We start from the raw sequence: 23,415 nt of genomic DNA, 5'->3' as shown, positions 1-23,415 counted from the left end.
ACAGCTTGCTGCCTCATTGAGCACATTGAATGCCTAATGCCACACACACACACACACACACACACACACACCCTGCCCCACAGCTTGCTGCCTCATTGAGCACATTGAAGATGCCTAATGCACAGTTATAGATTGACCAATTGGTGTGATTTGCCAGAGAAAGTCTTCCTGACCCCCAGTATCACCCAAACTCATCTGTCATATGAAATTCTGTAATAAGAGAACAAGTGGTTTGTGTTATATTTTGAAATGACTTAAATGAAATAACACCAAGTCATCAGCATTCATTCTTAATGTTTAATGAGTGTTACTATGTGCCCATGCTAAACACTTTACAAATATTTAAATATCAAAACCATATCCCTAGAGGATATTTACTATTATCCCTATTTCTTAAATGAGGAAGCTTATTACTTTGCCCCAGGGAATTTGTATAAGATCACATGAATAGCAAGTAGCTAAACCCTAGCAGCTCAACTTCAAAGCAGGACTCCTAAACCTTACTTTATATTGATGAGTCCATTTATGAAATAGAGTGCACAAGAAGTAGCCCATGTTCCTGAGAAAATGGGACAGAAAACTTGTGTCGAGAAGAGAGAAGAAGAGGCCTGGGACATGGAGAGTCAGAGTGACTGGCAGGAAGGAAAGAAAGAGTTGAGTACAGGTAAAGGAAGTTCCCTGAAACAAGCATTCCTGGTTCTTACTTTAAACTGTCTAATTATTCACAATACTCAGGATGTGGAAACACCAAAGTGGTCATTAATAGACGATGAATCGATAAAGAAGATGTGGAATATAATATAATATGATATGATATGATGTGATGTGATGTGATGTGATGTGATGTGATGTGGTGTGATGTGATGTGATATGATATGATATGGTATGATATAATATAATTAATATAATATAATATAAAATATACACAACGGAATGTTATTCAGCCATAAAAAAGAAGAAAATTCTGCCTTTTGCGACAACATGGGTGGACCTTGAGGGCATTATGCTAAGTGAAAGAAGTCAGAGAAAACAAATATTGCACATCCTTACCTACATGTTGAATCTTTGAAAAGACAAATTCATAGAAATATAGAGTAGAGTGTTTGTTGCCAGGTGCCAAGGTGGTGGAAATGGGGAGATGTTGATCAAAGGGTACAAACTACCAGCTATGATAAACAAGTTCTGAGGATCTGGTGTATAGCATGATGACTATAACCAGTAATACTGTATTATATACTTGAAAGTTGTTAAGAGAGATCTTAAATATCACCACACACATTATAATTATGTGAGGGAATAGAGGTTTTAACTAACCTTATTGTGGTCATCATTTTGCAGTATATTACATGTATCTAATCATCGCAATGAACATCTTAAGCTTATATATGTTATATGTCAATAATATCTTAATAAAATTGAAAAACAAAATTAAAAAATAAATAAATTAAACTGTCTGAAGGTGGCCCTGGAGACAGCTTGGTATTACTAGCTTGGATTAGTTCAGTTAGATTCTTATGAGGTAAAAAAAAAAAAAAAAAAGTCTGTGTATTAGTTTCCTACTACTACTGTAAGACATTCCTACAATGTAGTGGATTAAAATGACACAAATTTATTAGCTTACAGTTCTGGAGTTCAGAAGTTCTAAAATGAAGGTGTTGGCAGGGCTCTGTTTCTTCTGGAGTTTCTAGAATCCATTTGCTTGCCTTTTCTAGTTTCTTAAGGATGCCTGCAGTTCTTGGCTTGTGGACCGATTCTTAAACCCAGGAGCATAGCATCCTCCAATCTTCCTCTCTGCTTCTCTCATCACATGACCTTTTTCTGACTTTGACTCTCTTTTTTCTCTATTACAAAGATCCTTGTAATTACAGATAATCTAACCAGAAAGTAATCCATTTCAAGATTCTTCATCCAAGATTCTTATCTTAATCACATGTGCAAAGATTCTTCTACTAAGTAAGGGAACATATACATAGGTTCTGAGGATTAGGATATGGACATCTTTGGGGTGCCATTATTCAGTTTATCTTAGTCTGTAAAAATCCAAGATTCTATAAATTCAATCTCTTGATTGGCAAAAATCACAAAGATTGGAAATCATCTGTGTTACTGAGAATGTGAGAAGTGAGAATTGTCCCACATGACCAATTAATAGTGATGGATAGAGAAGAATCGTTATGATCAAAGTTTTAAAAACGTATTTGCTTTTAACCAGCAATTTAAAAGCGCACATTCCTCCAATTGTTCTGCTGATTTAAGTTCGATCTGCATGGACAGAAAGGAAGAGGAGGGAATGACTTTCCCATATCTCTCAGGAGGGACCTCATCGTTGTTTCACCCCACTTCACTACCTGGCTTTGTGACTTTGTTTCTTGTCTTTGTTACAAAGCAGCAGCATTTTCTCTGCAGTTCTGTTTGTAACTCTTCTTGCTCTCTCTCTATATAAAATCTGTGGTTTTGAATAATGGCATTGAGGCACAGTGGTCTAAACTTATTTATCACCGTTCCCCACTTAAAGCCATGCAAATTAGAGCCCTATTTTAACACTGCTCACAGAGTCTGTGTATATCAGTTAGATTGTGTTTGCCTACGAGCAATAGAACACCCAAAACTTAACCCAACTCAGACCTTTGTCCTCCCCAACAAGGAGTCTAGGGAATGTTAGGCTGGACAACAGCTCAGAGATGCCATCAGGGCCCAGATTCCTCCTGGCTGCTCTCCCTTCCTTTGAGTGTGGCCTTGGCCTCATGGTGGCAACAGCATCACTGCACCTCTCAGCTTTGAGTCCATGTCTCAGGTGGAAGGAGGTGAGCCAAAGGACAGAAGAGACTGCCAGTCTGCTGTCTCTTACATAAGGTCCCCAAAACTCTTCTCAATGACTTCTGCCTGAATTTCACTGACCAGAACTGGATTGTATTGTCAGCCCAGATACAAGAAAACCTGGGGAAGTGAGTGTTGTAGTTTTCTGGATTCTCACAGTAGAGGAAAAGAAAGGAAATGGAGTAAATGGCTGTGAGTAGCCAAGCCATAGCATCAGCATCAGCATGCTTCAGACATGCTTTAGAGGCAACTTTGGGTCTTGAGTTGAAAAAATCTTTATTGGGGTGGAGCTGCTCTGATAATAGTTTTTGTCTGCACCATGGGTATCCTGAAAAAATTGATTTTTGATAATGATTGTCATAGTATCTAAAAATTTGTCAGAATTACAATTCCATAAATTAGGGAAAAAGAGAGTATATTTATACCAGTACAATATCCTTAATAAAACTTCATTTATACCGTTATTACATATCTTGGTACTATAACAAATGGGATTTAAGAACAGGAAGATGCATCAAAGATTATTCAGATTTACTCTCTTATTTCACTGATGAGAGAACAAACCAGGGCAGTGGTGACAGGATTTTCTCAGGGTTAGCCAGTTAGTGAGTCACACAAAGGGGCTGGTGTTCAGAACACCTTCTCCTACCACGAACAGCCCACGAACCAGCATGTACAACTGCTGGGTTCCACATCTCACCTGGGGGCCCAGCCCAGGGATCTACCTAAACAATGTTTTACACAATCTGTCTTTCTTTTCTTTCATACCCAGAAAATAATTTCATGCAACTATTGCTGTTTCAATCAACACATATTCTATTTATATTTTTATAAATGTAAATTTGATTTTAAGAGAGAAAATTTCTAAGCTAGAAGTGAGGAAATTCCAGTGTTTGTGTATCTGTCTTAATGACAGCTAAAATATACTCCATAGACTACATATCTGCTTGTTAAAAATATAAATAGGAACATCTTGAGATGAGTGTTTATTTTTAAATATGGGAGATGCTAATAACTTCACTGAGCCATAAAATTAATACGGACAATTTTGCTAAGTAACGTTGCCATAGTAACTTTACATTCAGGTTCTTATATGCTCATAATTTTTTCATTCCAATAACCTTTATTATTGATTTTTTTAAAGAAAATGAAATTCAGCCCCTGTATGATATACCATCTAGCTTCCTGTCAGATATTAAACAAGTAATCCTAACAGTTCTCTATTTTCTATCATAATGCTCCAATCAGTGTCAAAGGACTAATTACTGCTTTGACACATCTTTTTTTTTTTTTTTTCCTAAGTAGACTGATTTGAAAGTCAGTCATTTAAAATATGGTTTATAGTCATTGTTTTAAAAAAAAAAGAGACTATACAAGTAAGACAAGGCTTAGTCCTCTGTCTGCTGGTGTAGTTATGTGACCTCAATGATGATATGACCTTAACATCTCTGGGCTTCAGTTTCTTCATCTATAAATGAGATTGGTGGACTAGACTCGCTCGGTCGTGTGATGCTCACAGTCAGTGCTTGAAAGCGAATATCCAAAGTGCATTGTCGTTTTGGTCCTGACCTGTTCTCACTGTATCTATCTGGGAAGCCAGATCACGAAGAATTATGAGACAATTGATTTATCACAGGAATTAGACCTTTCACAATTGTGGAGAAGGGGAGGGCAGTGGGGAATCGATGGTCTCCTAGGAGGACCAGTGGAGTGACTGACCAGTCAATTTGAGAAGCCAAACACATGCAGCCCCAGAAGAAGCCTGCAAAGTGGGAGCTGGTAGAGAAGTCCACAGGAGAAGCTTGTGGATCCACAACCAAGTGTCCAGAATTAGGCTTAGGGCCACTGTTGGTCAGCAGGGTCAGAAGTCAGGAAAAACGGCTCAAAGAGAAGCAGAGGAGAGTAAGTTTAAACTAGAACCTGCTGGCATCTCTGACTATAGGATCTTCAGAGAGGGAGGCTGCTGCTTATTTCTGCCTTCTGAAGCTTGTACAAGGTTTTCTTTTGGCCAATTCTAACCTAGAACCACTCAACAATGGGGATTATAGATACAGCTTAATGAAATTTAAAACAGAAAAATTTAATGCAAGCACAACCCAACAATGTGTTAGAATCTTTGCTCTGATTTTCCTCAATTATGTATTCAATCCTTCTATAGTCTATGTATCTTTGTAAAAACTCTCAAATCTTTGATGCAGAAAGTTAGGTAACAGGTATGAAAACATCCGAGGTTCTAGGGACCATGTAAACAGTTTTAAAGTGAAGCTTTGGTCAAGAATTAATCTGGCTGCCTGCTCACATGAGCCCCTCCCTCCTCACAGATGCCTGGGCTGTGGGAAGAAGAGTAGGAGGTTTTGTAGAAATAAGACACAGAGCCAGAAGGGCAGGGGAGGCAGTGGGAGGGAGTGGCAGGTGCAAATACAGGATCAAGAAAAACAAGAGGAAAGAGTTTGGCAGGAAGGGATAGGAGGTAACAGAGGAATAGGGGTTTGGAAGAAGCAAGAACAATGAAAGTTGGAGCAACAACCCTAAATGTTTATCTGGCAGATGATAAGAATTACCTTGGGAACTTTTGTTTTTCATTATAATGATATATTTTATAGCCCAAGGAATATATGTTAACACATATTTAAAGGTTGATGCATTATAATATTTCAAATACCCACCACCTTACTTAAGGAAAAGAATATTGCCCGCCGTCGAAGCTTTCTGAATGCCAGTCTCAGACTGCCTCTTTTGCCCGGGGAAGGTAGCCTCTTTCCTGAACTTAGAGCTCAGAAATGTGAAGCTTTGTTTCAAAAGAAATGTAAAGGAGAATGTGGGTAAAAGGAAGGTGGACAGGGTTTCATTGAGTAATTTCCTTTCTCAAGAGAAACATCATGACCCAGCTTCTCCGTGCTGCAGAGGCCACCTGGGTGGTCTCTGGGCACGTTGACAAGTGTGAGTGGGCTGGCAGGGGTTATTGTTGCTACTCTGACTCTGACTCCAGTATGTTACACTTCAATGTCTTTTGCATTTTTTCCAAGGAAAATTCTAGTCCTATGGCTATTACACTTAAATTAGAAGAGTAACCTTATCTGCAGGTAGGTCCCTTCTGCAAATAAAAGCCATTAACTAAAAGTTGATACTTTATAAATGACAAATTAGCAGAACCTTTCAATAAAAAGAGATATTGTTCAGTTGCTTTTTCTGGAACTTCTAGATTGGCCTCTTGAGGTCCTTTTAGGTTCCAAGGAGCCAAAAAACAGAAGTCATAAGGAAGAGCTGCTTAAGCAGGTGAGGAGGGAGTACAGCAGAGAGAAGAAAAGTAGAGAGAGCTGAGGCTGTGACTCCTTGAGGTAGGGACTATTCTATCCAATTTTGAATCCTTCCCTGTGGCTTACACTTTACCTGGCACAGAACCATTTGTTGAATTGTTGAATTGAAATGATACAATCAAATTGTCAGCAGAGCCTCCACAGCTTTCTAGTTTAACCACCTTTTCTATCATCTACTTTGATTCTAACTCCACTGTTTCAGAATTGCAAGAGGAAGTGAAACCTACAGAGAAATCTCTCCAGCATCAGTGTGTCTGCCAAAGGCAGTAGTGACTCAAGAGTGGCCACATAGCAGCCAATCATTGTCCTTTAAGCCTGTGAGTATAACTGCCACCATAGAGTCAGAGATGAGTCAGTATTTTTCATCCTATATCTCTGTACCCAGGTTGTCGAAATGCTCTATACTAATCAGAGACTGAGCCCACATGAATCGATTAAGTGGTGAGTAGGCGTCATGAACAGGTTTAACTCATGGGGAAACCACAAATTAGAGGCAGAATGTTCTGAGTTTTGGACCCAGGTCTGACTAGGTCCCTGTGGCTATAGGACAAGTTTTCTCAACCTCAGCACCATTGTCATTTTAAATCAGATAATTCTTTTCTGTAGGGGGCAGTCCTGTGCATGGTAGCATATCTAGCAGCATCTTTGACCTCTATCCACTAGATGCCAGTAGCAAGCACGCCTAACCGCCCCCACCCCCACAACACACACACAAGTTATGACGGTGAAAAATTCCTCCGGACATTGTCAAACATTCCCTGGGGTTAAATTCGCCCCCAACTGACAACTGGTGTTATAGGGAAAGTGTCTATAGCAGTTCTTCTCAAAACATTATTCTAAACCGCTTGTGTCAGAAACATTTGGTGTCCTCATTAAAATATAGAGTCCTAGAGGCCATTCCAGAATCACTGGGATGGATAATAGCATTTGTATGTTTGATGAGCACCTTAAGAAACTCTTATATATATGAAGTTTGCAACCCATGGCTTTCACTGGGTGCTATGTGCCTGGTTAATTTTGGGAAAGGTCTTATGTTACCTGAGTCCTGCGTGTGGTAGTTATAGGGAATGTGGTGCACGAACATTCCTCTGGGCACTGGAGGATTGAAGTTGTCCAGTAAAATGTAGAAGAACTGAAAGAACAAAGACTCTTAAAATTAACGGATCCTGCCTTAAAATTTTCCATATGGCTCACTCTGGCTATAACAACAGATAATGTTTGTAATGTACTTTCTACACATTTAATGGGGCCTGCGTCATGTAATCTCAGTAGCCCTAGGAGGGAGGCACTCTGACTAGACTCCATTGCAGATAGAAAAACTTGAGCTTAGAGGCAAAACTATGACCTGAATGCAGGTCTCTCTTCTCTAACCCATGCCCTTACCATTACATGATGGGCTGCCTAGATTCCAAAGAATTCAATTTGAAAACATCCTCTCGGGGGCAAAGGTTCACAGGCTTCTGTAGATCTAGCAGTTAATCTATTATATGAGAATGGCTTTTGAGTTGGTTCACAGTGTGGGTTTCTATTGTCAGCATAACATTTGCCTGCCATCTTGGTGGGCTGTTGGGTAAAGAAGCAGAGCTGTCCCAAGGATAGGGATCTGAAGGAACGTGCTTGAGCAACTGTACCATCCCCCAGAGGCCTAGCAGGAAAGCAAGAGCCTAGCACCTCCCAGGAACTGGGGAAGAGGAGGCAGTTCTCCCAGCTGGAACAAATGCAGACCAGAGCCCTTTAAACAGTTCAGAGCCATCCTACTTCTTTTCCTATATTCTGCCTTTCTGCTGCATACTCTCTTTTCTTTCTTCACTTTCCCTCTAAGACATTCTCTTTCATCGGAATTCATTCACTTAAAAATAAAAGGGAGGTGAGGAGAATAAGTCCAAGTGATTTTTCCAGCTCTGCATCCCTGCTGAGGCTCCAGAGCTTTGCAGAGATCCCAGAGGGGTCTATCAGTCACCCTGCGGGAGAGAAAAGGTCAGTGCTGGGAGGAAGGTGGATCTGAATAGAAAATGCAGCAAGCTTGCTTTATTTAAAGCAGGAGATGTCTTCAAAACGTAATCATGACTCTACAGTGGGACCCACCCCCAAGAGGGCCAGCACTTAACCTCAGGGCTGGCTGCAGACAGAGCTACCACAGAATGAAGCCATCAACCACTCCTCCTTTTCCTTTCTGCTCAAGGTCATTCTGAAAGCCACTTGCAAATCCAAAATGCTGTCACTGAGGGCTTTTCCTATCTTTGCTTCAGGTTGATACACTTATATTTATTCTTGAGGGAGAATTGGCTATAAGTGAGCCACTTAACACTGTTTTTCCTGTGCAGAGGGCAAGCCAGTGGGAAGGGTGAGGCTTTCATTCAAAGGCCACTGTGTTCTGTACTTGGTAAGCACTCCACTCCAACAACAGGTAAGTGTTTTTGTGCCCCTGTGTTTGAGACAGAGAAATACCCATTACATAATAAGAAAAATGCCTAAAGAAGAGAAATAGTAGAAGGAGAACTTTCGTTTGACTTCCATTTGTTTTCACCCAAAGAGATATATTTTTTACACACAGAAAGACAAAACTGAACTAGTGATGTCAGAAAATCCAAATTTCCATTCATCTAGTAGAGAGCAGCCACCACCAGGAACCCAGACTCTGTAGCTTGCTTTCATAAAATCATTTGGTTTTAAAGAATCACATCAATCACTTCTATTTTAAAGGCTTCCCCAGAGGAATGTCTACTCTCTGAACAGCCACCTCAAAGATAAAGTGCTCCCTTTAAGAGAACCGAGCTAATTACATTTATGTCTAATTCAAATGATTCTTTTTATCATGATGACAGTGGACTTTGAAATCTGTCTGAGATTCTTTGGGGATTTTTCTCAGTATGAGCATAAAAACATGACAGAAATGCAGACCGAAAAGCAGACTTACCGTGTCCCAATGCTGGCAGTGATTTTTTATTCCCACCCTATCCCATTTTATATTGAAAGCATTAAAAGAAATAGAACAATTTAACTGTTGAGTTTCAAATTTGGAAGGAGTAACAGGGACTCAAATGGGATTCATTCTGTTTGGTCACATTTTCATATCTGGAGATACCTACTCTCTGATTTAAGAAATATAGTAGAAAAGGTTCAAAAGTTTGGATATGTGCAACCTAAGAGAGTGCTCTTTATTTGGAACTATGCCCTTTGTCTAGAAATAAGGTTTTTCCTCCATCTTCTTGCAGTGCACCCTCTGAGCGCTTGCTGTGGAAAGATGCTCTTCTGGATGGTCAGCTTCCCTAAACCGTGTCTCCTCTGCAGCCAGCAGGCACCAGGCATGAACACTTCTGAACTTAATGGGGACAGTTCTCATTATAGGACAGGATAAGAGCCCCAGTGCCCAGAGCTGTGTAACCCTACTAAGTGGCCAGTCTGGCACTGATGACTTCACTCTGTCCTCACACTTCTTCCTCTGTCCCCGCCACACCTTTCCCTGCCTCCTGTCCAAGAGATAAGAATAGATTTCTAAGAGGGCAATGTGTCATTCTGAGGCACCAGTCCAATCCTTGGCAAGGGAATACGATCAGGCCAATTTTGTGCATAGGCAAGATGGAAGATGCCTACATGACACGATGTTTTAAAACCGTAGGAGAGCTAGCATTTTATTTTACTAGTCTAGTTAACTGGATATTTTAAAAGACAGACAGGCTGAAAAGAATTTGAAGAAATATGACACAATACAAACACTGCTAATTCAGGGAACCAAGAGCCTATAACTTTGTCCCAGGCTATCTTTCAGAAAAGGCTTTCTTCCACCTTTGAATCTACCTACGTGTAAGATTGCCTGGGCGCTTCCATTGTTCTGGGGACTCTTTCTAGGAAAATCTTGATATCTGGTAGAATATTTATTACTTCTGATGAAGACAGGAAAGATTGTAGACTTTTTCTCATTTACAGTTCACTCTGGAATTTTATTAATTTTAATGAAATTCAGAAACTTTAATTCAGTGTCTGTTGAACTTGATTGAAATCTCTGTTTTGGAGAACATGTAAGGTTATACTGAATATTTATTTTCTTTTTTCTTGAGGAAGTTATGCCTTAGACATCCTCTGTCTATTTCTATATAAATACAATAGTGATGTATTATGTATTTGTAATGTTATTATGAAAATTTGATGCAACCAGGAGCTTCTTTAGTTAGTAAAAACTCTTTTGACCTTAAAGCCTGGTAACCTGGAAGCAAAGGACAAGTTGACTCAAGACACCTTTGTAGTTCAGTTGTCTGAATACAGATTAATACTTGGAGGTGGTGAGCTGGTTTTCCAACATCAGCAATGAGAAATTTATGACTGAAGCTTAACATTTCAGGATTACTCTGCCATCCCAATCTTCAGAGGCTAGCCAGTGCTATAGCACAAAAATAAATATTACAGTTGCCATGGAAACTGGGATCACCTTGGAGATGATTAATACTAGCAGGGCTAACAGTAGAGGTTGCAATCACATCATCTGGACAAATTAATTGTGATCAAATGAAGAGCCGCAAATACTTTCATAATGACACATGAACCAAAATCCTCTTTTCCAGACCATTTAAGAATTATCAAGTTTTTTCTCTGTGAGTAAAGAAGTCTCTTAGTAAAGTATTACATTTTCATTTACTGAACTTTTTACTAGCTCAGTTGTAGGGGGTGTTGAATGACTCGTTCAAGGTACAGAAAGGAAGGTTTGAGGAGGAAACTCCATCTCGTAAAGGAAAACTTACAAACAACTTACAAACATGTTTTTTTTCCTATTATTTTTTCCTTTTGCTATGAATATTTTGAGAATCTGATGACTCCAGATTATTATGATAATCTTTGGTTATAGATTATCATAGATCTTAGATTATTATAATGTTTGTGGTTTTTACAGAGATCTCCTTGCTTGTGAGAGCTTTGCCAAACTATCAAACACATGATGATGTTATCAAGAGAGTCTATTATTGGACAAGAAGACATTTCTATTGCTAAAATGAAAACATTCTTAATGGAATGTTGAGACAATAAAAAGTCTGTTACCTGGCATGATTTGTTGGAGATTAGGCTGTCTTGGCTTTAAAAGACAAAATCATTATCAACAAAAGAGACTGTTCTAGTCCTATATTTCTCTCAAAAATTTCAGGCTCAGAGGGAGACATAATAATAGAAATAGTTATGTTTTTCAGGTAAAGAGGATTACATTATGAAAAGATTATTAAAAATTGATAATGTCAAAGATGATTTTTTTGGATGCCTATAGTTTATAATACTTTCTCCTGGACAAAGTAATTTCACTATAGATGTATTAATAATGATGAGTAACATGGCTTCTGTAGCAGAAAATTCCAGAAATCTCAGAGGTTTAACTCTATAAAGATTATTTCTGAATTCCAGCACGATCTAATTTTAATGACCCACTGAACAATCTTTTTTTTCCTTTGGGGATATGGGACTAGGGTGAGGCAGATGTGGGTGAAGCAGACAAAAGTAGACAAGTTTGTGGTCCAGCTTGATGTACTGGTGTTTTCATTCAAATGCTTCTGATGCGGTGATTGGCTCACTGTGGGATGACACAGTAAGTCCATTTCTCTGTTTGGTGGAGACAGGAGCCAACAGCATGTCCCAGGAGAACTTTTACAAATAAAAGCTAATTTTACTTTTGCTGTCGATGATGGCGTTTTTCAGCTATACTAATTACCGTTCTGATAGAAACATTGCAGAAATATATCCCATGCTTTCGAGAGTGGAGAGGGGGAAAGGGTTTCTTAAATAATCCAAGAAGAGGTTTAATCCGTGGATTACAAAGCTACAGTGCTTCCTTAATCATGGCATTCTTAATGGAAGATGTTCTGGCTTAACTAGAATTTCTGTGTTTGCTTTACTTTTAGTTTTCACACTATGGGATCTATTTCTTATTCAATGTCTGTTGCAAATGAAATTCCTTTGGAAGGAAAATGATAGTTATAGATTGAATGTTGCATCTCAGTTTCTTGAAAGGTATTTTGTAAATTTGGAAATTATGTTTTGCATTCTAATTAATTCCTTAATTAATTAGTTCCTTAATTAATATCTGTCCATCCATCCATCCCTCCATTTATCCACTTACTAAAATTATACCACTAGCAGTTATTTGGTAAATAGCTATTGAATGAAATGCACAAGTATATACAGAGCCAAGGCCTCTTGGGCTTTGTGAGGCCAGGAGACTTAGATCTAATTCTCACTCTGTTGGCTGTGTGTCCTTGGGAATTAGTTGCCAACAACTAAAAATTGGGAGATTTCATGTAAAAACCTGGATTTCTAAATTTTCTTTAACACTGGGCATATCTGCTAGCCCTGAACCCAGTGACCTGGAGCTAAGCAGTTGTCTTTTGCTTTAGGTGGGATGCTGTCTCTCAGGGTTGCTCTCATCCACCCCTGGCTGACAAATGTGCATTCTTAGTTGGAAGTTGAAATGAAGGTGAACATTTTCAAATTCTAGGTGTTAGAGAAATATGAGCATCTCTTGGCTCCAGAGTTTTGGGTGAAAATCCTAACTCTACCTGTGGCGGAGAGTGGTGGTGTTATCTTAATAATTCTCTTGGCCTCAAAGAATTTATGGAAATGAGAAATGACCTCCTTTTGGATATTTGGGGAAAGAGAAATGGGTTAGATGTATCAGGAATCAGTTAATTCTTGAAAGTCAAAAACAATTGACATGATTATAGTGGAAAGTCTAGTGTAAAAGAGATCATGTTTCTCAAATGAATGGAACAAAAGAGAAGAGAGAATTATTAAAAATTCCCCTGTAGATTAAGGTGCTGGCCTCTTATGCCAAGGAGGCTGATGCTAAAGTCCTTTTAGGGAATTGGCTTTGCAAGAGAGGAGCTGCCTTTGTCTGATTTTTTGATGACTTGGATTTCTACAGCTGCTCATGGTTCTTGAACTTCCTGGAAAAAGTACAAGCAAACACAGAAATTCTGTTTGTGATAAAATCAGGATCCCAGACCTATATTTCCTAAGGACTCTGTTAATTCCAATAGTACTTAGCTAAATTCCAGCAGCTGGCTTGGATTTTATATCCACCGAACAATCTTAACATCACAAAAAAGAGAACTCAGATCTCATGTGTCTTCTTAGGGAATCCAATGAGAAGTACACAATACCATCTATAAAATGCTCTTGCCAAAAAACCTCACTGAGCAGACAACCCATAGATAGGACATATGGGGCAGAGAAACTTGTCAAATAACACCAGAGTAATGCAGTCGGCTTAATCCAGACTGTGAAAAATGATAGAGGACAAATGCTCTAGTTTCTTCAACAAAGAAGTTTCAAGAAAAAATAAAAAGGGGGGAAGAAGAATCTAAATATTAAAAGAGATTTAAGAGACATGTTAACTAACTATAATGTGTGAACCTTAGTTGTGTTCTGAAATGAGGAATTCAGAAAAAAATATGAAACAATTGGGGAAATTTTAATACCAAAAATTTGATAAGATTAAGAAATAAATATGATTTTTTGTTGTGATAGTGGTGGTGTGATTAAATTAAGATGTAAAAAAGACTTCTTTAGAGATAAATGCTGAAATGTTTACAGGTGAAATAGTATGCCTGGGATCTATTCCAAAATAATTTAGTAGGTAGTGGTAGTGGAGTTGAGACTTCTACCGTTTTGTTTTTTTAATTTTTCAGCAACGGCAGAGACTTTGCTAGTTAGTATAATGATATTAGAAATGAACTTCCCTTATTAAAATTAGTATCTTTCTAAAAGCAAAATGATTTTGAGAGAGGAGCTTCCACTTGTGAAATCTGTGGCATTTTAGACAAGAGAATTTGCCTAAAATATTTTGGAGTTATCCCTACACTTGTATAAATAAGTTTAAAGTGCTTGAGGCCCCTTTTATTTCATTCTCATCTCTCATTCTTAAGGATGGTACCTGAGGTTTTATTCCTAAATTCTCCTACATCCAAATATCGGTTCAGAGGATTCTAGTTACATCTGCTCATTTTTGAATAACTGAATCCTGACTCTCAATCAGTGACTTTGAAAGTATGTTTCTGGGACTTCCAGAGGACCCTCAAGACTTGAAAGAGCACCATGAGGTCAAAATTATTATCCTAAGAATAAGGCTATGTTTGCTTTTCTCACTCTCATTCTTGCAAGAATATACAGTGGAGTTTTCCAAAGCTACATGCTATTTGAAAACATCATTGCTCTGACAGCAAGCGGGATGTGTGTTTATTTTTTTAAAGTTTATTTTCTAATACAATAAATACCCATGGATATAAAACACAACAAAATCTCTTTGGAGTCTTCAATAAAATTTAAGAGTATAAAGGGTTCCTGAGCCCAAAATGTTTGAGTACCACTACTTTAGATTGTTATCATGTCTACTTTGAATGAAAATGTCATGTAACTCCCAAAATATGGCAGCTTAGCATATTGAATATCTTAAACCGAAGGGATTAGCAGGAAGATCACTTTGACCCGCCCGCACGCCGCCTCCCCCCGGCCCCACTTGCTCTTCCTCCCTCAAAGCAGGAGATAAATTTCCCATATGAAAGTTACCCTCCCTCTACCAGGAGGAAGGGATACATCCTTATGAACAGAGAAGGAAATTTAAGGCTGAGAAGTCTATATAAACAAATCTTCTTACTGTTTCACCATAGGCCAAACCTCTTTATCTTGTTAATACTTTACAAATTTATTGTTTGTCTAAAGAAGATAAATACTGTCTGTTCTGGTCACTTCTTTGAGTCTTTAGTTTCTTGTGAAGGCTCTCACAGAGGTATAAAAATTTAATAAAATTTGTACACTTTTCTTCTATTAATCTGTCTTTGTCAGTTTCATTATTAGACCCAGCTAGGGACTCTAAGAGGCTTGAGGAAAACATTTTCCTCCCCTACAATGTAATAGAAACATACACATTTTGGGAGAATTAGGACTTTATCAAGCTTGCAGAACACTATTTTTCTCCTACTTGTTAATAAGTGTCTTAATTGTCACAGAATTTGTTAGACTTGCTTTTATTACAATCTGGAAGCAAGAGACTAGCTGCACTGATCTGTAATTATTGGTATTATAATCAACCAAAAAGAACTTAATGGTTATTTGTGCCTACATTGGCTTAGGTCCGTTTCTATCAGTAATGAAAACCATAAAACATATATGCTCAAGGGACTTGGAAGAGAGGGTTGGGAAGTTGGATAAAGAATAAGGCTAAGGGTTGAGAACATAGAATGGAATCTAAATTCAGGTAGAGAAGAGAGAAGGAGAAGGTAGGGGAAGGGCTGGTGTGGAAGGAATGTGAAAGATCTAGATATAAAGAGGTTCTAGGTCCTGGTAAAAACAGGTGATATGGGTCTTAGGCTCCTTCACTCCCGGCAGTTCCTGAAATAGTTCTCTAAACCAGACCTGGTTTCTCCTTCTCGAGAAAGGAATTTCCAGAAGAGGAGAGCCTGCAGAAGTATATATTTCCCAAGCACCACCTGCTTGCAAAGAGAACAAAGATATTCACTCCACAGTTAGAGATAAAAGGCTTAAAATCAAAGTGTAATCAATTGATTAACAAGCATGAATGATCATTTTAGATATTTTCCTCTTGGGAGCTCAGGGGGTAGAGAAATTTCCTTCCAAAGGGCCATGTGGAGAGATAGGAGAGATAGGAAGAATTGAGTAGCAAAGGCTGAACTGTAAGGAGGCATATTAAAAATTTCCTTGGTGTCTTCTCTGGGCTGGTAAGTACACTTTTTTGCCTGGGTGCTTTTTCAAATGTAGCTAAGAATATGTGTCACTCTGTTTCTCAAGTTTTGAGAAGACTTTGTCTTTTTATTTTTAAATAATGATTTTAGTTCTGAGAAAATCTGTCACTGAAAAAGCAAGAAACTTAGAATATACTCAGATCTATTCAATTATAGGTGACAAGACTTAATCGTTTTTGAGTTTCTGGATCATCTCGGAAACAGTCTTTTCAAAACTGTTTGTCTTTAGTCTTCCTGGCCTCATCCAACCTCTTCATTCTAAATCCAATGTTTCCACTTTCTCATCCCTCATGTTGTCAGCAGGGGGTTCTGTGCAGCTGCAGGCTGGAGAAGGCCAGAGAGGCAAGAAGGTGACCAATCAGAATAAACGGTTCATGCCCATGCAGGTGTGTGCTAAAGTCATAGCACAGTGGCTATGTCCATGCAGGAAAGGGTGATTTGGTTATTTGAACTTTGTAAACAGCATAAAAGATGGGCAATATCTTACTTGGCTTCATTTCTGCAACACCTAACTCAATGCCTAGTACACAATGGGCTCTCAAAAAGTGATTGTTATAGTGGCCATCTAAGGGTGGGATCGTAGGGGACATTTCACTTTCTACATGTCCATTTTGTTGGGATGTGGAGGTTTTTTTTTTTTTTTTTACACATATCATATGATTTTTTTAATTTACAATTCTATAAAAGGCAAATCTATAGTGAAGAAAAGAAGATCAGTGGTTACCTAGGGCTGGGGGTTAGAAATAACTGCCAAGTGGAATATGAAAATTTTTATGGTGATGGAATTGTTCTGAAACTTTTTTTAAGTCTTTAATGTCACCAAATATTTGACCCCTTTTACACCATCTACCTCCTTTCTCCCTCCTCTCCACTAACCTCTGGTAACCACTAGTCTATTGTCCATGTCCATGAGGCTCTGTTTGTTTGTCCTGTTCATTTGCTGTTTTTAGGTTTATAGCCCACATGTAAGTGATATCATGTGGTTTTCAATTTTTTCTGTCTGGCTTATTTCACTTAGTATGGTTATCTCAAGGTCCATCCATGTTGTCACAAATGGCAGAGGATGTGTTTATTTTCATACTGACCATACATTATTTCTGTAACCACTAATGTCATGCAAATAATTTTAAATGTATGAATAATAGTTGAAGAGAGTTCTTAGAGCAAAGGGGAAGTAGTAGCTTGGGATGTCAAATTGAAAGGAAAATCCTATCCATTTTCCCATTCTTCTGGTACCTGCTATTAGCTCATATGTATAAAAGTTCATTAACAGCAAATTCCTATTTCAGGTTCATATCTAGAAAATGAAGGTAATTTGCCTGTTCAGGTAATGGTGGGATTCCTTGGAGACTAGAGAATGAGGAACACGTGTTATACCAATCACAAGACCTTAGTTAATGGACTATATAACCTGTGGTTCCCAAGAAGCACTAACTGAAGATAATTATTTTGACTTATAAATTCATGAAATTAAAATATTATGTACACCTGGGTGATTGTTTCATTGATGAAATGGAATATCTGCTTTATTTCACATAGGGCTTGGGCCTTCATGTTAAAAGGCAAACATATGAGACAAAAAGATAATACGAAGTTAATGTTTCAAAAATGCCATTGACTGACTCTATAAATACCAAATTCCTTTTGCATTTCAGAAATAGCTTTTCTGTTTTTCATGTTTTTAAAAAGATATACACATTTTGAAATTACTTTCCTTGTTCATTCCAGGATCAAATGTTTAAGACGATCGCTGAATTAATTCTTCCTTTACCTTTTTGCAATTGGTTTAGAGGCCAGTCCATGCCTTATATTCTAGTAGAACTAAAAATTTTTATAACTAGCCATATATGTTCTCCCTTTATCATACAATATTTTACAAACTGACTCATACATGTAGGACAATAAAATATACACTATATTTTTTCACTATGATCTAAAGAGTAAATTATGGGAGCCAATATGTACTAGCATTGTGCAAGACTCTGAAGCACTTTGATGAATAAAGTTTGAATTCTAGAAGAACAGAAATATTGAGAAGAGAATCTTCGAAGAATATGTTCAAATCAATTCCAGAATTGCCTGGACTTTCTAGTATACTAATAATTCACTGACATACCTGATTGATGGTAACCTCCATTCTGATCAAGAGTCAACTCTTGGTTGACTACAGCAACAGGAATGAGAGAATAACAACAACGAAAACATATATGAAGTATATACTTAGAAATACCTCACATCACAAATTCTCAAATATTCTCCCTTTTCTTCACTTGTGAGCCCATGGCAGTGTTACCATTTGTTGCAGAATGGTCACTACTCAATTTTACCTCTGTTTAAACTCATCAGCCAGAGGACATAGCCAACTGTGTTAACATAAAACTGTGTTAACAATAGTAAATAAGGAAATACATATTTAAAAAAAGTTGAAAGAGCCTGAATGATCCACAGATTAAATATTAAATATTAAATATTTAGAGCAGGCTATATTTTTAGGACTAGACAATTTTGGTGTAATTTTATAAACATACAATAATTTTGTATCAGGATTTCTTAGTATCTGTCATTGCCAAAACTCTATAGTAAGAAAAGAATGGCTTATATTAAATTTACTTTGTAAGGTGCTAAACATTTTGGTAATCAGTATAAAACACAATGTTGTATTCACACACCAAAGAGAACATATTTCATTTTTAGATTACCTCATAAGAGATTTTTTTTTTTGTCTGTTAAATAATAATGAGTATGCTACACTGTAAGGGATAATTCATTAAAGCCCATATTGAATATGATCCAGGTTCTAAATGTTCTTCATATTTTTTGCTCATGTATATTTTATTTGACCCTCTTAAGGCCCTGAAACAGTTGTAATAGAACATAATAGTGAACACATAAAATGCAAGAGCCTTTGAAAGATATTTCCTTAACTCTTCAACTATCTGGCTGAAAAGTTAATTTGATTTTTGGGGTTATTAACATTATAAATGATAATATAAGGCAACACATTTGGAATTTGGAAATGCTTTAGGGAAAAAATATATGTTTAATGAACACAGAAAATGTCTGAGTGCAGAAAAAAAGTGACTTCATATTTTTAAATAACAAACTCTGAACAGCTTTGAGCTGTTGATGACTCATTAGTTGACAACTTGAAATTAATGATTAATTCAATAACCTTTAGGGTGACTGACTCAAGTAAGCTGGATAATAAACACAATTAATGTCTACTAAAATGTATTTTAAAATCAACTAAGGATATTTTCTCACTGCTTCAGGGATTAAAAATGCAAAGCTTGGTTTTAATATCAAAATAAAGTATAAATGGCATACTTTTTGCTGTGCGTAGGTTTTCAATAAGCAGGAAAAAGATATGCATCCTCTCCTCTTCCTATCCCCAAATTCTACATTTCTTCTTTCCCTCCTCTCTTCCTTCTAGTACATGTGGTTTATTGAATGTGGATGGAAATGACTCATTTCAGTTCCATAGATCTTGCTCAAAGATAATACAATGGCTGAGAAGGGCATAATGGCATAATTTTCATGGCAGTTATATAGTTAATATATCAAAACAAGAAGTCAATGTATAAAATAAATACTAAAAATTCTTACTTAAAACTCTGTGCCTGTTCTAATGTCAGTCCCTAGTATATTAACTCCCTTCCACCCACCACATACATACTTCTAAGATGTGATAAAAACTTCAACACTATATTTTCTTCCTGAAATTTTAGTTTTCTTTTTACCAGTCCTAATGAACCCGCAATCAATTCATCAGATTTTGAACATATGTTTTTTGAAAACTTTTTTAAAAACCTGGTTTGATTTTAATTGGTATAGATACTGAGAATCAATAGTCCTGGATTCAAGTTCTGAGTCTGTCACTAATGTGTTCCCTGGGTGTCAACTCTAATGTCCTTATTGCTTCTAAATTCCAAATTTTTTTGTTTCTATTTCCAAGTATCCAATCTTTTGCACCATACGGTGGCCTTGTCTAGATTGCAAACAATTGCACTGCGAACAGAATCTCGAAATTTAATTTGTAGAACACACAAATGTTCCTAGTGACACAATCTATATTATTTGGTGATGAGAAAGAACTAGAGAATTATTAGAAATCTCAGTGTATTAAATCGTGAATATGAAAAGAGACAAAAATAAGCAATTTTCTCAATCATTTCTGTAATAAAATACTGAACCAACTAGTAGTCAAGGAAAGTGATAGGAAGGGTTCATACCAAGTTTGAGATTATAGAGGTAACCAACTTGATGCTGTGAGAATGACAAGATCCTATGTGTAGAGATTTCCTATATCCTCTTTATTACTTTTTTCCCTCTTCTTACACTGTCAGCAAAAGAAGAAATATAAACATTACTAAGTTTACCAAAGATGTGTTTCAAGAATAGGAACTGACCTGCAGACACATAAAGGTTGAGTGACCTAATTCCATCTCTTTAATGAGCCCTGTTCTCGGGCAGGCCTGATTTTTAAATAACTATCTCAAGATGGCATCAATGAATAAAAGGCACTTCAATGAAACTGGCCTTCCCCGCTCCCCCTTGTGTCACCATCCTGAGAGAAACAGCATATAGAAAGAAACTAACTGAATTACTTCAGTTTGAATTCTGACTACAAAAGACTTAAATCATTAAATGGGGATCCTATCCAATATCAAGATTATATACCTTATTATTGAATAAGGTCTAAAGTAGGATTACATATAGGGTAGGGAAACAGCAACAGGGCAAGTGATTGAAAGTAAGAAACGGGATAATCCATGCCTGGGTACTCTTATGGATCCTACGTACAAAACAAGTGATTAAGATCTTTGAACAATGTGAATACCATGGCAGTTGGATATATGTCAAAAGGCAGGCCAAGACTTCAGTATTTAGAACACTATAAGTAAAGTTTTGGTAAACTGGTAAGTTCTTTAATTTTTTTTTTTTTACTTCTTTTATTCATCTATGGTATGTTTCTGTAAGGATTAAAAAGGGTTACATCTGAATTGCTGAAATGAGTAACTAAAAATTTACCTTTATCTAGTAAATTGTTAAATGCTAGTATGACATCCATTTTGATACACAGTTGTGCTAAAAAATATTTTTCTTTTTACTGATATTACCACCGTTTCTTCTAAAATTATATAGGGAGAAACACTAATTTGAGCCTGAAAGTTTTTATAATTGATAACTGCTTTTAGGCCAACTGTGGGGTTTTATATTATTTTGTTATCTATCAAAATCAATATTTTGTGCTTCGAAGAAGCTCTACCTCTTTTGTTTAAATTATTATACTTCCATTAAGATTATCAGTGCTAAAGTAAATCTAAAGTAGATTATGCATCCTGCTTTGGGCCACCTGCCACCTGTATAGAGGCTTCACCTTGCTTACAAGTCAGCTGACAACTGGCTCACTGAGCTGCAAAAGCTCCTTTGATTTAGTGCTCTATGGCTGCTGAAAGAAGTTACACAAATTTAGTGGATTAAAATAACACATGTTTGTTCTCTTAAGTCCAAAATCAGTTTCACTGGGCTAAAGTCAAGGTATCAGCGGGGCTGGTCCCTGTAGCAGCTCTGAGGAGAAAGGCCACTTCCTTGCTTTTTCTAACAACTAGAGCTTCATTCCTTGCATTTCTTGGCTTACGGCTCCTCTCTCCATCTTCAGGGCCACGATCTTAGCATCATCCATTCTTTCTCTGCTTTGGTAACATCATCTTCTTTTCTGTAGCCAAAACTTCTGCCTCCTTCTCATAAGGACCATTGCAATTACATTGGGCCCACCTGAATGATCCAGAATAATTTACTCCATCTCAAAATCTTTAACTTATTTAGAGTCACAAGTCTGTTTTGCCATAACATTCACAGGTTCTGGAGATTGTGACAGTTTAAGGGGCTCATATTCACCCTATCACAGAGGATATACTTGGGGGTGGGGTGAGGATGGGGCAAAGGTTGGAAAGCTCTTAGGTGACATTTTTTAGATAGCAATAGCACATATATATGTTGAAAGCTTACTATGTGCCCACCTGGACACCATTCTAGACCCACTATGAGCATCAACTCATTCGATTTACAGCAGCTGAGGAGTGGGGCTGGCATTTGGTTGCAACACACCAGTAGTGATGTCTCTGTAGTTCTCAGTACCTCTGATGGGTCAGTGCTTCTGCCAAAGGCCGCATGATCAGAACGTGGAAAAGCGAGGTGCGAAACCTTGATCTTCTGGCTCCAACATACACGAGTCTAACCACTCTGCTCTTCCACAGTTCCAGCCCCTTGAGAAGCAAACTGCTGCAAAGAAAACTTCATCTCAGGGCACCAAGAACCCTGCACCTGTAGAGTTAGCACTTTTTCCTTATTTCACAGATGAGCAATCTAAAGGCTTTAAATAAAGAAATTAATTGAAATTTAATTAATTAAAATTCAGATATTGATTTACTCATGGCTATACAGTGAGGGTGGTAAAGATATCTGTACTCTTCTCACCTACTCTAGGCTAAGAACACTCACTCAGCCCTCCCGCTCCTCAATAGCACACCCCATATTATAGGCTGAACTGCATCCCCGCCCCCTTCCCCCGCCACCAAATTCATATGGTGAAGTCCTAACACCTTATACCTCAGAACGTAACTATATTTGGAGATGGGTAAAGGCCTTTAAAAAGGTGATTAAGGTAAAAAGAGGCTTATAGGTTGAGGCCTTAATCCAATATGACTGGTGTCCTTTTAAAAAGAGAAAGAGACCAGAGATGGGCATACACAGAGGAAAGGCCACTGAGGACAAAGTGAGAAGATGGCCTTCTACAAGCCAAGGAGACAGCCCTCAGGAGAAACCAAATACTGTGACTTTGGACTTCTAGTCTCCAGATCTGTGAGAAAATTATTTTTTATTGCTTAAGCCATCCAGTCTGTAGTGTTTTGTTATGGCAGGCCAGCAAATTAACACCTCAAGTAGGCCACAGTCCTTAGAAATTCTTTGGGCTAGAGGCAGCTAGCCCATGGTCCAGTTTCCTGAGATTTCCCTGAGGGAGAAATGGAGTTTCTAAAAAATTTCCAATATTTATAAAAGCCTAAGGGGAATGTACAAAGTACAATCTAAAATTCCAAATTTCACTGCTTTAGGGTGGAATTATATAAAGTGAATATGGTAACATCAGCTATTTCATATTCATCTAAAATTTAATTACAACATGTGTCTTTGATTAATTTAGAATGAGGAAATTATTTATCATTTAATAAAGTTTGTTTGGTAAATAAAAAACTCGAGCTTTTTAATGGAGAGAGATTAAACAAGAATCACTACTTTAAGTCCCAGTTCTTTTATTTCTACAAGACTCGTGCTGTTTAATCCTCTTCAGATTCCTAGAGCTCTTTCTGGGGTGAACTGAGGACATTATATGGCTCTAGTCATTTGTCACATCAGGGGTGTTGAGAGACATTGTTTTTAAATCTGTATCACTGACATTTGCTAGATGCTGTAAATCAGGTTACTTTTTTCTGAGAGTCGATCAAATTTTAAGTGAAAATGATCCCAAGTGTATTAGTCAGGGTTCT

The sequence above is a fragment of the Pteropus alecto genome, unplaced genomic scaffold (assembly GCF_000325575.1).
Source record: "Pteropus alecto unplaced genomic scaffold, ASM32557v1 scaffold79, whole genome shotgun sequence".
Classification (NCBI taxonomy): Eukaryota; Metazoa; Chordata; class Mammalia; order Chiroptera; family Pteropodidae; genus Pteropus; species Pteropus alecto.
Note: the sequence above shows the minus strand (reverse complement) of the source record.